At 43.1% G+C, this 15,635-nt stretch overlaps 1 protein-coding gene across 1 annotated transcript in view; it reads right to left on the reverse strand.

Annotated features, from left to right (window-relative positions):
- The window catches only part of LOC149275413 (lipid scramblase CLPTM1L-like), a 169,857-nt gene that overhangs the window by 123,217 nt on the left and 31,005 nt on the right, over positions 1-15,635 (reverse strand). The gene's annotated exons all lie outside the window — the stretch shown is intronic.

Here is a 15,635-nt window from a genome sequence, read left to right on the forward strand (position 1 = left end):
GTCCAGAGAGCCTTATGTCTTCGTACTTCAGAGAGCTCAGAGCAATCAGATTGGCGCTCCTTCACTTTGCTCCTCAAATCCGCGGCAAAGCGGTGAGAGTTCATTCAGACAACATGACGGCGGTTTATTACATCAACAAACAGGGTGGCACGAGATCTCAACCACTTCTCAAGGAAGTGAGAATGATCCTATCATGGGCAGAGCAGAACCTCTCCCACCTCTCTGCAGTCCACATTCGGGGATCTCTATGTGGTAGCGGACCATCTGAGTCGGGGTCTCAGTGTTCCAGGCGAATGGTCACTAATTCTGGAATGCCAGAAATCGACTTAATGGCTATGAGGTTCAACACCAAGGTGAAGATCTTCTGCTCCCTATACAGGGAGGACAATCCTTGGGCGATAGATGCTCTGTCCATCCCTTGGAGGTTCGGGCTGGCTTACATCTTCCCTCCTATTTCCATGATACCAAGGGTATTGATGAAGATCAGACAGGACCAGACCTCGATTATTGCGATAATTCCATTCTGGCCAAAGAGGTCATGGTTCACCCAGCTCATAGGGATGAGTCAGGGTCTGTACTGGAAGCTTCCAATATCAGTGAACCCTGTGTTTCTGGGCACAGGTTCTCACCTAGATCTGAGAATTCTCAACCTGACAGCCTGGAGATTGACAGCTCCCTATTGAAGGATAGTGGACTTTCTTCTGGGGTCTTGAGGACTTTTCATTTTGGTGTGCAAAGAACACAGTGGGTTTCTCAGATCCCCCCATTTCTTCCATATTACAGTTCCTCCAAGATGGACTGGATAAAGGCCTGGCTCCCTCTACACTCAGAGTGCACACCTCAGCCATATCAGCTTTTTTAGGGAAACCTCTGTCCCAAGAACCCCTTATCAGGAGGTTCCTTAAAGGAGCCCAAAGGTTAAAACCTAAGATCCTGAGACCAGTCCCTCAATGGGACCTTACTGTCGTGCTCAGGGGGTTATGCTCTCCCCCCTTCGAGCCATTGGAAAGCGTGGACATGAAGTACCTTTCCTGGAAAGCTGCCTTCCTAGTGGCGATCACCTCTGCCAAGAGAATTGGTGAGTTGCAAGCTCTGTGTACCTTTGAGCCTTACACCTTATCCCTGCCTGATAGGGTTCTCCTAAGGTTCCTGACAGCTTTTTTTTCCGAAGATTCCTTCGTTTCAGAACATTAATCAGGTCATTTCTCTGTTTTTCACCCAGATCCTTCAACAGAAGAAGAATCTCTTCTACATACTCTTGACGTCTCCAGATGTCTGCAGATCTATGTACAAAGATCCGGTGTCTTCAGGAAAGATGAAAATCTTATTTAATTGTGTAAATCATTAATTTTCCACCTGTCCTAATTGTTCACAGGGGCAGTAATACCCCTCTTGTGTTGCCGTTACGAGTAAGGGAAAACAAATTATCGTTAGAAAGTAACGATTCTCAATCATTTGAAGTACTCCTTTAGGAAAGAGCTTCTCTTACCAATATCATATACTTCTCGATCAGGGGAAAAGAAATGTTATGTAACTACTTTTGGAATGGTCTGCTAAAGTATGGCTTTTGGTGGAGTTATTTGAATTTTAGTTCGGTGTGCCGGTCTCTGTTTTTGCAGAGTTGGATTTTTTTTCTCCGCATCTTCGTTTTGCATTGGTTTTTAGCTTGGACGCCGCCCAGGTAAGCCTATCCACCCCTATATTTGGAGCAATAAATATTGTTATAACTTGCTATAGTTTGGTGCTTTGCCAGTTTGTTTTTTGTCAGCTCTAGCTTAAGACTATGTCCTCTTGTAGTGGTAGAATTTATTTTTTAACCGCTTCATGACAACGGCTGATTTTATTTTTTGTACCCTTTGTGACAAGGGCGGTTTTAACATTTCTGCGCTGCTCGTGTTTTGCTGTAATTTTCTTCTTTCCCATTTACTGAACCCACACAAGTTATACGTTGTTTTTTTCAGGACAAGAAGGGCTTTCTTTAGTATCATATTATTTACTATTAAAAAAAAGTATAAAATATGGTGAAAAATTTTAGTTGAAAAATCTTTTACTCATCAATAAAAGGTTATGAAAAAACCTGCTAAATAGATTCTACTATTTGTCCTGAGTTTACAAATACACAAATGTTTTTTTTGCTTTTTTCTGCACGTTATGGGGCAATAAGTACAGGTAGCGTTTTGCTATTTCAAAACCATTTTTTCCAAATCTGGTAATTCTTCCCCCCATGTGCCAATTAGGGTATCTTTGAACCATATATTTTTGACAACTAGACACCCCAGGGTATTTCAAATTTTCAAATGCTAGTATTTTAACTCTTTCCATGCACTAATTCTACCACCAGTCTTTGTCAAATTTTGTGGTAGTAATTTTTTTTGCATTTTATTTCACACACGTTTTACTTCAGGCATGAATTAACAGGTCCTGGTATATGTCACTGTCATAAAAGACCCCGATATGTGTTCAGCAACATCTCCTGAGTACAGCGATAGCCCACATGAATGGGTTTGCCTGGCTGGGGGCAAAAGGGCCACATTTGGGGCATGCATATTTTTCAATGTTGAACTTTGGCATTTGGTGATCCACTGCCCATGACCTATTTGGTACATCTTTGAGCTTTGCCATTTCAGTGTGCCCTACAAAACAATATATATATTTGAAAACTAAACACCCCTGGGTATTTCAAATGCTGGTATTTTAACTCTTTGTATGCACACATTTTACCACCAGCATTTTTTCAAAGTTTGCAGTAGTATTTTTTGTGTGTATTTTTCCCCACACACCTACTTTTAGGTATGAATCTACAGCTCCTGGTATATGTCGCTGTCACACGACACCCCAATATGTGTTCAGCAACATCTCCTGAGTACAGCGATACATGCATGGGTTTGTCGGGTTTTTGGGGAACTAGAAGGCCACATTTGGGACGTGTGCATTTTTCTAATTGGAAATTAGATGTGTGGTCACCCTTCCCCGTGTTAATTGGGACATTGTTGAACATGGCTAGGGCTGAAACAACGAATCGATAAAATCGATAATAATCGATAACGGAAATCGTTGTCGACGATTTCCGTTATCGATTAATCGAGTGATCGATTCGTTGTTGGACCACTCGGCTCCTTTTACTTACCTCCGCGAGCGTTCCCCGCTTCTGCTACACACTCTGCAGTCTCCGCCTTCTTTTAGTTGCGTGACGGATGTGACGCGTTCCGGAGGTAAGTATTCTTCATGTCTGTGCGAATCGCTCTGTGCGAGTGGCTCCATTCGCACAGAGGGATTCGTGGGGGTGGGGTTTCAGGGGATGCAGGGCAGAGTGGGGGTGGGGGGGCAGGCCAGGGTAGGAGACTGAGTCCAGGGCAGAGTGGGGGTGGGGATGCAGGGCAGGGTGTGAGTGTGGGGGCAGGGCAGGAGACTGGGTGCAGGGCAGAGTGGGGGTGGGGATGCAGGGTGTGAGTGTGGGTGCAGGGCAGAGTGGGAGACTGGGTGCAGGGCAGAGTGGGGGTGGGGATGCAGGGTGTGAGTGTGCGTGCAGGGCAGAGTGGGTGCAGGGTGTGAGGGTGGGGATGCAGGGTGTGAGTGTGGGGGCAGGGGAGGGTGCAGGGCAGAGTTGGAGACTGGGTGCAGGGGCACAGTGCAAAGTGCTGGGTGCAAAGTGCCAGGGCTGGGTGCAAAGTGCCAGGGCTGGGTGCAAAGTGCTGGGTGCAAAGTGCCAGGGCTGGGTGCAAAGTGCTGGGTGCAAAGTGCCAGGGCTGGGGCAAAGTGCTGGGTGCAAAGTGCCAGGGCTGGGGCAAAGTGCTGGGTGCAAAGTGCCAGGGCCGGGGCAAAGTGCCAGGGCTGGGGCAAAGTGCTGGGTGCAAAGGGCTGGGTGCAAAGTGCCAGGGCTGGGTGCAAAGTGCCAGGGCTGGGTGCAAAGTGCCAGGGCTGGGTGCAAAGTGCTGAGTGCTGGGTGCAAAGTGCTGAGTGCTGGGTGCAAAGTGCTGAGTGCTGGGTGCAAAGTGCTGGGTGCAAAGTGCAGGGTGCAAAGTGCTGGGTGCAAAGTGCTGGGTGCAAAGTGCCAGGGCTGGGGCAAAGTGCCGGGTGCAAAGTGCCGGGTGCAAAGTGCCAGGGCTGGGGCAAAGTTTCTTGAACAGTAATAGTCCACCTCTTTTCAGAATGTTTGGGGTTATTTTGTTTCATAAATATTGTGTTTGGGTTCTTGTACTTTGAAAATATTGTTTTTTATTACATCATAACAAAATAAGAATGTTAATGTACATTTTAAGTTGTTTTTTTAACATCCAGTTCATTAAATTATTTTAAATAAACGAAAAAATTTGCATATTTTTTTTTTATCCGATTCATCGAAAAAATAATCGGCCAACTAATCGATTATTTAAATAATCGTTAGTTGCAGCCCTAAACATGGCCAATTCAATTTACCTCATCAAATCATAATTTTTTTTTAAAGTGGACACCCCATGGGCATTTAATATGCCAGAGAATGGCTTTAAGCAAATGTGCTAATTTTTGGACTTGCTCACAAAAATATTTATATATACCGTATTCGCTCGATTATAAGACGACCCCCCCAAATCTGAATATTAATTTATGAAAAAAAGAAAAAGCCTGAATATAAGACGACCCTATAGGGAAAAAGTTTTACCAGTAAATGTTAATTCATGTAAACTATGTGAACAATTTTTTTTTTTTTTTATAAAAGCTATGATTGAGAAAAATATTTTGTTTTTATTTCCTTTTTTTCAACCTGGCTTGCCACTCTGCCCCAGAAATGCCTTATACCCCTATATGCCACTGTGCCCCATGATATGCCTTTTAACCCTCTAAATGCCACTGTGCCCCATGATATGCCTTTTGACCCCCTATGTGCCACTCTGCCTCCAGAATTGCCTTATATCCCTATATGCCACTCTGGCATTTAGGGGGTTAAAAGGCATATTATGGGGCAGAGTGGCATATAGGGAGGTATAAGGTATTTCAGGAGGCAGAGTGGCATTAAGGGGGTTAAAAGGCATTTCACAGAGCACGCTGCCTCCAGAAAAGCCTTATGCCCCCCGTTTAACACTCCCTCCCTCCTCCAAACTTACCGGTGCTTCTGAGTCCCCGGTGCTTAGTCCGGGCACCGTGTAGAGCTCTACGCGATTCGCTTCAGCGGAAGTTGTCTACGCGAATCTCGGAGAGCCCTACACGCTGTCCGGACTAAGCACGGCTGAAGCGGAAGTTGTCTACGTGAATCGGGTAGAGCTCTACACGCTGCCCAGACTAAGCACCGGGGACTCAGAGTTGTTGTAAGTTGGGGGTCCCCTGCATTGCTGCGGGGGATCTATTTGAGGTCTGATTGTAAGACGACCCCAATTATAAGACGAGGGGTATAAGACCTCGTCTTATAATCGAGCAAATACGGTATAATACGGTATATTGAAGGTAACAGCAAACTGTATTAGGCTGGTCAGTAATGGGAAAAAAATAAAGAAATCACTGTGGTAATGCACAGAAGCGGCCAGAATAGTATATAAAAAAGTTTGCATTTAGTAAATACAAAAAACCAAAGCGAGAAAGGTAAATATAAGGTTGGGCAGAAGAGACAAAGCAAGTGATAAAAGCGGTCAAATCACACGCAGAATAGAGTTGCCCTGTCAAAAAAAAAAAAAAGAAATCATTTTTCAGATATATAAATGAGAAAAGGAAAGTAAAATAAGGAGTGGTAAGATTAAAAACAAAAGGAAAGTACGTAGAATAGTAATGTGAAGTTCGGATCCGTAAAGTGAATTGGTTCATTTCGAGTGATTCATTGAAATGAACCAATTCATGAATCAATTAATCGTTTCACTTAATGTCACTCACAGCAGTTACTGCTTGCCACTCCCTCCCTGCAGTCACACTGACAATTGGCCCCGTCCCTTTCCTTATAGTCTATGAATCCTCTTGCCTTCTACAGGAATGTAATGTGTGTCCATACTGCTCAGCAACTCAACTCACAGTAAGTATAAGATTAATATTTGGCTGCTGAAAGCTAGGTGAAGTGGGAATTAATTTAGGGGCAGTTACGGTTAATGGGGTCTTTAGAGTTAATTTAATGGTGAGGACTGAGGAGTTAATTGAATTAATTTAATAAGGTTAACTTCAGGTGCAGTTAGAGGTAAAGGGGGTGAAACTTAGGGGAATCTAAATCCTGGGGGAGTGAAGATTAATCCTGTATTTATTTCTAAAAGTATAATTGTGTCAGTGTACTGTATACTGATGACTTGAATATGCTCTGAATCAATGAACTGGTAGCTCAGAGCTCTTCTGAATGATTCAGTTAACCGATGACTGATAAAAAAAAAAAAGTCTGAGTTTATGGAGGTGGAGGTTCTACTTCAGCTGAGGTAATGACAAGTAAGTCTATGGGGCCTGATGGGATACACCCCGATTCTTAAAAGCCAAATTAGGGAAACAGTAGGGAAGAGTTTGGTAACTACAGGCCAGGATATGATTGTTGAACATCTAAAGTCACATGAGTTTCAAAGATCAATAACAACATGGATTTGCCTCAGGAAGATAATGCTAAACTAATCTTATTGATTGTTTTTTGATTGGGTGACTGTCACGGAGCTGGATAGTCCGACCGACTACCTCCGCTGACTTGTGCTCCCTTAGCCTGGGACACCACACACTTTCCCCGGTTTCCCAGTCACTAGCCGAGACTCAGTGTAGGGTAAAACCAAACGAAGACTGATTTATTTTAGACACACAGAGCTGGATATATCCAGCAAAACACACATTAACATAAAACAAGATATTGGGATACAAACCGCATCCTTAATCTGCCTCGCAGAGACAACAGGGGCAGTAAAGGGACTAACAATACAATAGGGTCCCAACCTCCACTGCCTGTAACCGGCCCAAATCAGTCCCAGGGATGGCCGGGGAAAATGTCTGTAGTGGTGGAACTGGGGGAGGGGGAGACTGACTTATACAACATTAAACTAAAACAATGGTGGTCACTCCCTGGTTGCAGATCCTGTAGCAAGTGATGGGATGATATACTGCGGGAGGGAGCCACAGAAGTCTTTACAAAGACAGGGCCCATAGTCAATAGGGAGGAGGCTGGCTGTCAGGCCTCTCCAGTGGCCCCAGTGATGGAGGATTCCATCACAGTGACTAAAGTAATTGATCAAGGTGGAGCAGTAGATATTGCATATCTAGATTTCAGTAAGATTTCAGTTTTAACACTGCCCCAGATAGACATCAATAAACTGCAGTCTCAGAGTTTAGATCCCAATATTGTTGAATAGATTTGGCAGCGGCTGAGTTACAGGCATCAGGGGGTTGTAGTCAATGGAGTATATTCAAGCAAGGTATTGTTACCAGTGGGGTACCTCAGGGATCTGGACTTGGGCCCATTATTTTAAAATTTTTATTAGTCATATTGCAGAAGGTCTTGATGGAAATGTATGTCTTTTAGCTGACGACACAAACATTTGCAACAGGGTTAATGTTCCTGGAGGGATAAGCCAAATTATTTTGGTAAACTGGATAAATGGTCAGAGCTCTGGCAACTGGCATTCAATGTGGATAAATGCAAGAAAATTTATCTATGCAATGGTGTATTTTGGTTTTGTGCTGCCCTAGTGAAGACTAAACTCGGGCACCCCCCTAATCTAAAATTGGCCCACCCCTTCCTGTCAAGACCACAGCCCTTCCTAAAACCCGCCGCTTCCTCTGTAAACTCCACCTGCATGTGGGAGACAATCCGGCGGCAATTGGATCCGGCGGTGCCGCCCACAAGAAATGGCGTGGGCACACACCCAGGGACATGCCTAGAGTATTTGGCACCTGGGGCAGATCCTGTATGTGCCCCCCACACACACACACACACACTTTAAAACTGCATAGCTTCTATCGTTAGGCAAAAATTGACAGGGGTACAGCATAACTGTTATCGTTATATATTGAGGCAGACATCGACAGTTGTACAGGATAACTGCTATTATATACCGAGGCACGCACTGACAGTGGTACAGCATAACACCTATCAGTATATACTGAGGCAATCAGTGACGGTGATACAGCATAATCCCTATCACTATACATTGAGCCAGACATTGTGTTGGGGCGTGTAGGATAGGTTGGGAGCGTAGAGCAGGGTGGCCCCAGCTGAAGGGAAGGAACCAAAGACAAAATCCTAGAGGAAAATCCGAGTCAGGGCAGGCAGCGAAGGTGCAACAACGAGAGACGAGCCGGGTCAGAACAGGAGAGGTAAACGAAGTCCAAAGAACAAAGCTGAGGTCAGGTACCGGGAGGTCAATCACATAGAAAGGGCAGAATAAACGAGGACTGGGTCAGGGCAGGGCTGGAGGCACCAGAGAGCTCAATAACTAAGCCCAGACTGGAGGGTGTGCAGGGTTTTTATATCCCACAGATAAGGGTCCTCCCACGGACTCCCAGGTGTTAATACCTTCACCTGTGAGGATATGCAATCCCCATATGGGATTACCAGCCTCACTCTCCACCTTCCCCATCCCCACCAATGGGATGGGATCTGTGGACGCCAGGACACTCACCCCTACTCTCCCCACCATGGGGGTGTGTGTGGGCTGACGATGCAGCCTGCGCTGCAGTGCGACAGACAGGAGACGTTGCGGGAGGTCGTGACAGAGTGGCGGCGCGCCTCGCGGTGAAAGGAAGAGGATTCCCCACCGTGCCAAACATTGAGCGAAACTGAAAATTCAGCATTCACTTGGCTGAAACCAAAATTAACCCCCACCTTTAAAACACAAAAACAAAAATATTTTTAATATAAAAAAGTAAGTAACACACCAAAATTAGACAAAAAAAAAAAATCAATATTATATATATATATATATATATATATATATATATACACATACCGTATTGGCTCGAATATAGGCCGCATTTTCCCCCCCATTTTAAGTCTTTAAAGTGGGGGTGCGGCCTATATTCAGGGTCTAGCGCCGGCAGCAGGGTTAGGATACAGATCCCCCGCAACGGTGCAGGGGACCCGTATCCTACTCTTGGATACGCTCAGACAGCCTCCCCTGCCGGCACTTTCCACGGGCGGAGTGCGCAGACGTTCACCGGCTGCAGCGATGCGCGCATAAACAACCTCCGCTGCCAGCAGGTCTGCACGATGTGCTTTAGCAATCTCCCTTGCCGGGAATTCCCACGGTGGGGGGGAGTCCCGGCAAGGGAGATTGTTAACGCACATCGTGCAGACCTGCTGGCAGCGGAGGTTGTTTATGCGCGCATCGCTGCAGCTGGTGAACGTATTGCGTAGATGTGCCCCTCCGGCCCCGCAAGACACCCGGGAGTCTGCTCTGGTAAGTCGGGGGGGGGGGGGGGCAGAGTGGCAGCATATCTTGAGGGGGGGAGGACAGAGTGGCAGCATATCGGGGGGAGGACAGAGTGGCAGCATATCCAGGGGGGGGCAGAGTGGCAGCATATCTCAGGGGTGGGGGGACAGAGTGGCAGCATATCTCAGCAGTGGGGGGACAGAGTGGCAGCATATCTATTGCAAAACTTTTTCCTTAAAAAAGCACCAAACTTTTAGGGTGCGGCCTATATTCAGGTGCGGCCTATATCCGAGCCAATACGGTATATATATAGACATACACATATATAATTAATAACAACAATCACAATCCTATCATGCTATCTGTGCCTCAATCGATTTTCAACCCGTACGGCAATGTATTGAAGACAAAATACAGGTGGAGAGGCAGGATGTAAGATGCAAAAAATATTTATTGTATTAACCCCTTCAATCCCCTATAGACGTACCGGGATGTCCAAAAAACGCCCACTAAGAAACCCCTATGGAGGTACCGGTACGTCTAGCCCTTCGTGCAGCGTCAGGGACACATCCCTGCCGCTGCACGGGAGATCAGGCTACTGACGTGACCTGGAAGTTCACAGGAGGACAGGGTATCCCTGCAGGGTCTGTCTAGACCCTGCTGGGCTACCCTTTAACTCCGATGAGGTTGGAAATGCCCGATCGCGCGTGACCTGGAACTACTCAGGAGTGCAGGGTATCCTCTGCAGGGTCTGTCTAGGCCCTGCTCGGCTACCTGACAGCTCCGATGAGGAAGCTGTAACAGTTACCGTCACGAATGGCGGTAAACTGTTACAGATCTATGCCCGATCGTGCGATCAGGCATTCCCTCCGGTCTGTTATTAGCCCTGGGGGACTGCCCCACACCCGGGGGAGTCCCCCAGTGCCACACATCCGGCAGTAATGTCACACGAACCGTTACTGCAGATGCTCTGCCTCTCTCCTCCATCTGAGAGAGAGACAGAGCATCGTGCAGAGCTGCGGTAAAAAAAAATAAAAATCAGTACATAACCACCCAAATACCTAAATTAACCCTTTCCTCCCCACGATCTTCAAAAAAACCAAAAAAAAATTTTGGGTTTAGTTGGTAGGTGCCCTGTAATGTCCAGAAAACCACAAAAAACTAGGCATGTGGGGTATTTCCGTAATCAGGAGAGGCGGCTGAACACTTTAGGCTGGATTTCTCTGCCGTAACACATACCCTGTGCCAAAAATCCTCAGCAACACAGAAGTGTTGGTGGAAAAAGTGCACAAAATTAGAGCAACGGCTGACTTTGGCAGTGATTGGCGGCCAAATGGTTGCATGAAAATTGTCCAAATGCTCTTGATGAGATACTCTGGGTTGTCTGCTTTACAGAAATATATACTTTTATGGGGGTATTTATAATTAGGGGGGTGCTAAGCAGCCCCAAATTAAACATGGGTCTACTAAAGCAAAATGTGAAAATTTCACGTTTGGAACCTATAACGCGCATGGTCCCGTTTGTGCCCTGTAAAGTCCAGAAAACCACAAAAAAAACTATGCATGTGGGGTATTTCCGTAATCAGGAGAGGCGGCTGAAGAATTTAGGATTGATTTCTCTGCCGTAACACATACCCTGTACAAAGAATACTACAAAATACTAAGACGTGTTGGTGAAAAAAGTGCAGGAACTAATTTCTGTGGCCACCTTTGACAGTGATTGGTGGCCAAATACCTGCATGTAGAGTGCCCAGATACCCCTGATAGGATAGCCTGGATTGTCTGCTTTACAGAAATATATACCTTTGTGGGTGTTTTTGTTTTATTTGTTTAAAATTAGAGTTGCAGTCCCATCATACCTAATGTAGAAATTTAACGGCTTTGTATAAAGTAATGTACACCTTATAGTATGTTGCCTATATGTGCTGGGAAAATATGGAAAATCTATACAAATTAGGTATTTCTGAAATCAGGACACCTAAATTGATAAATCTGGATGGAATTTTCTGTCTCTTTACCTAATTTTGTGAGGATTCAGATGGAAAATGTAAAAAAACTTAGATGTTTTTTTTATAATTTTTGCTAGTTTCTACTAAATTTCTAATTCTAAATTTTCAGCTAATCATCCAACTATGGTATCAAAAGAAAGCTCTATCTCTCCTTGAAAAAACAATATATAGTTTACATGGGTACACTATTCACAGTAAAAGAGAATCATCGCTGAACCGACATAGTGCAAAAATTGCTCCGGGCTTTGAGGGGGTTAAATCAAAGTGCAATATGCGCACGTTGTGGATCTATTTTGCGAGTATCAGAGTCTCTAGTTTCTCTCCAGCCGAAACAGTTTCCGGGTATAGCGTAATGACGTCCACACACAAACGCGTTTCGCCCAATCAGGCTTCCTAAGTAGCGCTATTGCACTAATTTTATACAATAAATCTTTTTTGCATCAGTGTATCTCCAGAAGGATATAGATATGTTGGAGAAAGTTCAGAGAAGGGCTACTAAAATGGTTCATGGATTACAGGATAAAACTTATCAGTAAAGGTTAAAGGATTCTAACATTTATAGCCAGGAAGAAAGACATTACAGAGTGTATATAAAAGAAACATTGAAATACTTAAAAGGGAGTAAACATGATAAAGATTATTTAAAAGGAGAAATACTACCACAACGAGGACAGTGTTAAGCTAGAGGGGCAAAGGTTTAAAGGTAACTTCAGGAAATATCGCTTTACTCAAAGGGTGGTGGATGCATGGAATATCCTTCCAGCAGAAGTAGATGTTAATACAGTGAAGGTGTTTAAGCAAGCATGGGATAGGCATAAAGCTAAGCTACATATAGGTTAAGGCCAGGGACTAAGGGAAGAATTTAGAGGTTGGGCAGACTGGATGGGCCGAATGGTTCTTATCTTCTGTCACCTTCTATATTTCTATGTTAATTGCGTTCCTCTCCCTCATCATTTAATATGCTCGATAACCGTGCTTTGTGACTTTGCAAATATGGACTCAGGACTACTTGGGCATAGCGATAAATGATTCAATATATATAGCTACTGATATGAATATCGGTAGTATTTTATATACATTAACCCCCCATAGGTGCATATATAAGTGTTTGTTCTCCCACACATGCCTGCACATATTGATGTTAACTCTTTTTCCTCCATGTGTCACATTCACAGACAGCTGTGTCCGACCCTGTTAACACACAGACACTCCTCGTACCGCTACAGCTTTCAGGCATTTGTGTGCATGCGTATGCTGGGGTAATTCTCCTGTGTATTTTCACATCTATTAGTTTTATTTATTTTTTCTACATAATACTTTCCATGGTCAATAGTTATGGAATATTCTCTTCTTTTTTGAATTGTCTGCTACTCAAGCTTACACCACTGCGAGCAGAGCACGCAGATTGCTTAGTTGTTTTAACTCATTTATTGTTACTTCAGACGTGTAACGCCCTTGTTTTGCCAAGTCCGCCACCTACTCCCCTCACTGTATGGTAGGGTGCTTGTCTAATTGCCTTGACAGGGGTTGTTTGTTTCTATTGTGGCCTGTTGGCCTTTCATTCACCCCTTCCTACTTTTGAGTTTTTTTCTCTCTCTGTTCTCAGGCATCTAAGCAGCTACAGACCCCCAACATATACAGTCGGAAAGGTAATCGCATCACCTTTCCAATGGTATAAGGCTTGTAAAAAAAGAATTAAAAATATGGGGGGAAAATGCTAAAAATAAGAGGAACCATCGAGTACCAGCAAAATGTAAAAAACAAAACAAAAAAAAAGTCCAAAAAAGAATAAAATAACTAAAATAAAAAATATAGCTTATTATTTTGAGCAAGTGCTAAAATTAGCGCTTTTTCTTCTCAAAAAGCTCAACATAGAAAGAGTTAATAAAAGCATTTCAAATACCCAAGGGGTGTCTAAAAGAAATGAATGGTTTGATGGGTAAATTGGAGTGGCCGGGCTCACAGACAGGGCATAGGCACAGACTGACCAAAATGGAGAAAAAAGCACACTTCCCAAATGTGGCATTTTAAATCCCAAACAACCTTACAAACCCATGCAAGTGGGGTATCACTGCACTCGGCAGATGTTGCTGAACACATATTGGGGTGTTTGATAGTGACGCATACCAGGAGCTATGAATTCATTCCTGAACTACAATTTGTGTGAAGAAAAAAAAAAATACCACAAACGTTGGCAAAAGGCTGGTGGTAGAATGTCATGCATGAAAAGGGTTAAAATACCAGCATTTGAAATACCTTGGGGTGTCCAGTTTTTAAAAATATATGGTTTGATGGGGTAAATTGAAGTAGCCGGCTCCAAAGATTTTCCAAAGAGGAGATATAGGCAGAATGACCAAATGCTAAAAGTCTGTGTTGAAAACCTGAATTATGCATGTCCCAAAAGTAGCCTTTTATCAGCCAAACCATCTGACAAACCTATGCATGTGGGGTATCACCATACTCAGGTGTTGCTGAACACATATTGGGGTGTTTGACAGTGACATATACCAGGACCTGTATATTTATAACTAAATTACCATTACAAAGTTTGACAAAGTGTGGTTTTATAATTAGTGCATGGAAAGGGTTAAAATACCAGCATTTTAAATACCCTGGGGTGTCTATTTTTTAAAAAAATATATGGTTTGATGGGGATATATTGAGTTAACAGCTTCAAAGATGTTCCAAAGAGGAGATGGAGGCAGAATGACCAGATTGGGGAAAAAAGGTTTGGAAATCATAAAATGCTACTTGTACTATAACTTACAAAAAACAGCAAAAAAAAACATAAAAACATTGGGTATTTCTAAACTCAGGACAAATAGTAAAATCTATTTAGCTAGTTTTTTTTACTCCCTTTTGTAGGTGAGTAAAAGATTTTTCAAATAAAAGTTTCACCATGTTTTATTTTTAGTAAATAAGACTATATGATCAAAATATCTGAAGAAAGCCCATCTTGTCCTGAAAAAAAAAAACAATATATAGCTTGTGTGGGTACACTAAATGGGTGAGGAGAAAATTACAGCTGAACACAAGCACTGCAAAAGTGTTAACAGCCTCGGTCCCAAAGGGTACAAAAAGAAAAAATAAACCCGGTCCTTAAGGGGTTATAGCAGCTTTCCAATAGCACTATGGTATGGGCTACCTAAATGGGTTAAAATGGCAGTGTCTAATGGTTGTGTACTATAATTTATAACTTAACTTATATATAAGTATAACTTTATTGTCAACATATACTAAGAGTCACCTTAGTAACCACCAATTTAGATAGAGATAGATAGATAGATAGATAGATAGATAGGATAGATAGATAGATAGGATAGATAGATAGGATAGATAAATCTATTTAGGTGAATATTTCACTTGTTTAATATTTCTCTCTCGTTTAATTTTTACAACTTATACAAGTAAAATCTAATCAGTTATTCATATCCACTGGATTTTAATTTTGAATATTGAGGAATAAGATATTACAGGAACTTATGATTATATTTATTTTTATGAATTAAGTTTGCTATAATTAAGGGAAAGTTTTTTCTTTGTTTTTTTTTTTTAATTACATTTGACCCTGAAAGGGGAGGGACCCCTTGAGTGTTTTTGGCACCCAGGGCATCACAGAAGCAACCTCTTAACTTTTCTCTCATTTCTATATTTGGATTTACACCATATACATCCGCCATAACATTACCACAGATAGGTGAAGTGAATAACACAGATAATCTTGTCATCATAAGGCTATCCAGTGGGTGTGATATATTATGCAACAAGCGAACATTTCGTCCTCAAAGATGTGTTAAAAGCAGGAAAAACGGGCAAGCTTAAGGATCGACTCTGACATGGGTCACATTGTGATGGCTAAACGACTGGGTGAGAGCATCACTAAAACTAAAGCTCTATAGGGTGTTCCCGGTCTGAGGTGGTCAGTATCAAAAGTGGTCCAAGGAATTAAAATCAGTGAACCGACGACAGGGTCATGCATGGCCAAGGCTCACTTATTCACATGGAGGGGTGAAGGTTGGCCTGTGTGGTCAAACCCAACAGATAAACTACTTTAGCTGGAATTGATGGTTCTGATAGAAAGGTATCAGAACACAGCGCATCACAGTTTGTTGCGTATGGGACTGTGTAACCGCAGACCAGTCATTGTTCCCGCTTCCCTATGTTCCAACTTGATCTTCACATTCTTGCATTGAATGGCTTACTGATCTCTGACCTTGGGCTTCAGTTGACAGCAATGGTAATGTTTTGTCACTCTCTGCTATTCTAAGCAAATAAACCTTACCAAAACTAATTTTAAAAAAAGCACAAAAAACATATATAAAATGACTAACATGCA

Source organism: Sceloporus occidentalis, unplaced genomic scaffold (assembly GCF_023333645.1).
Source record: "Sceloporus occidentalis isolate IW3139 unplaced genomic scaffold, rSceOcc1.0.p SCAF_290, whole genome shotgun sequence".
Taxonomy (NCBI): Eukaryota; Metazoa; Chordata; class Lepidosauria; order Squamata; family Phrynosomatidae; genus Sceloporus; species Sceloporus occidentalis.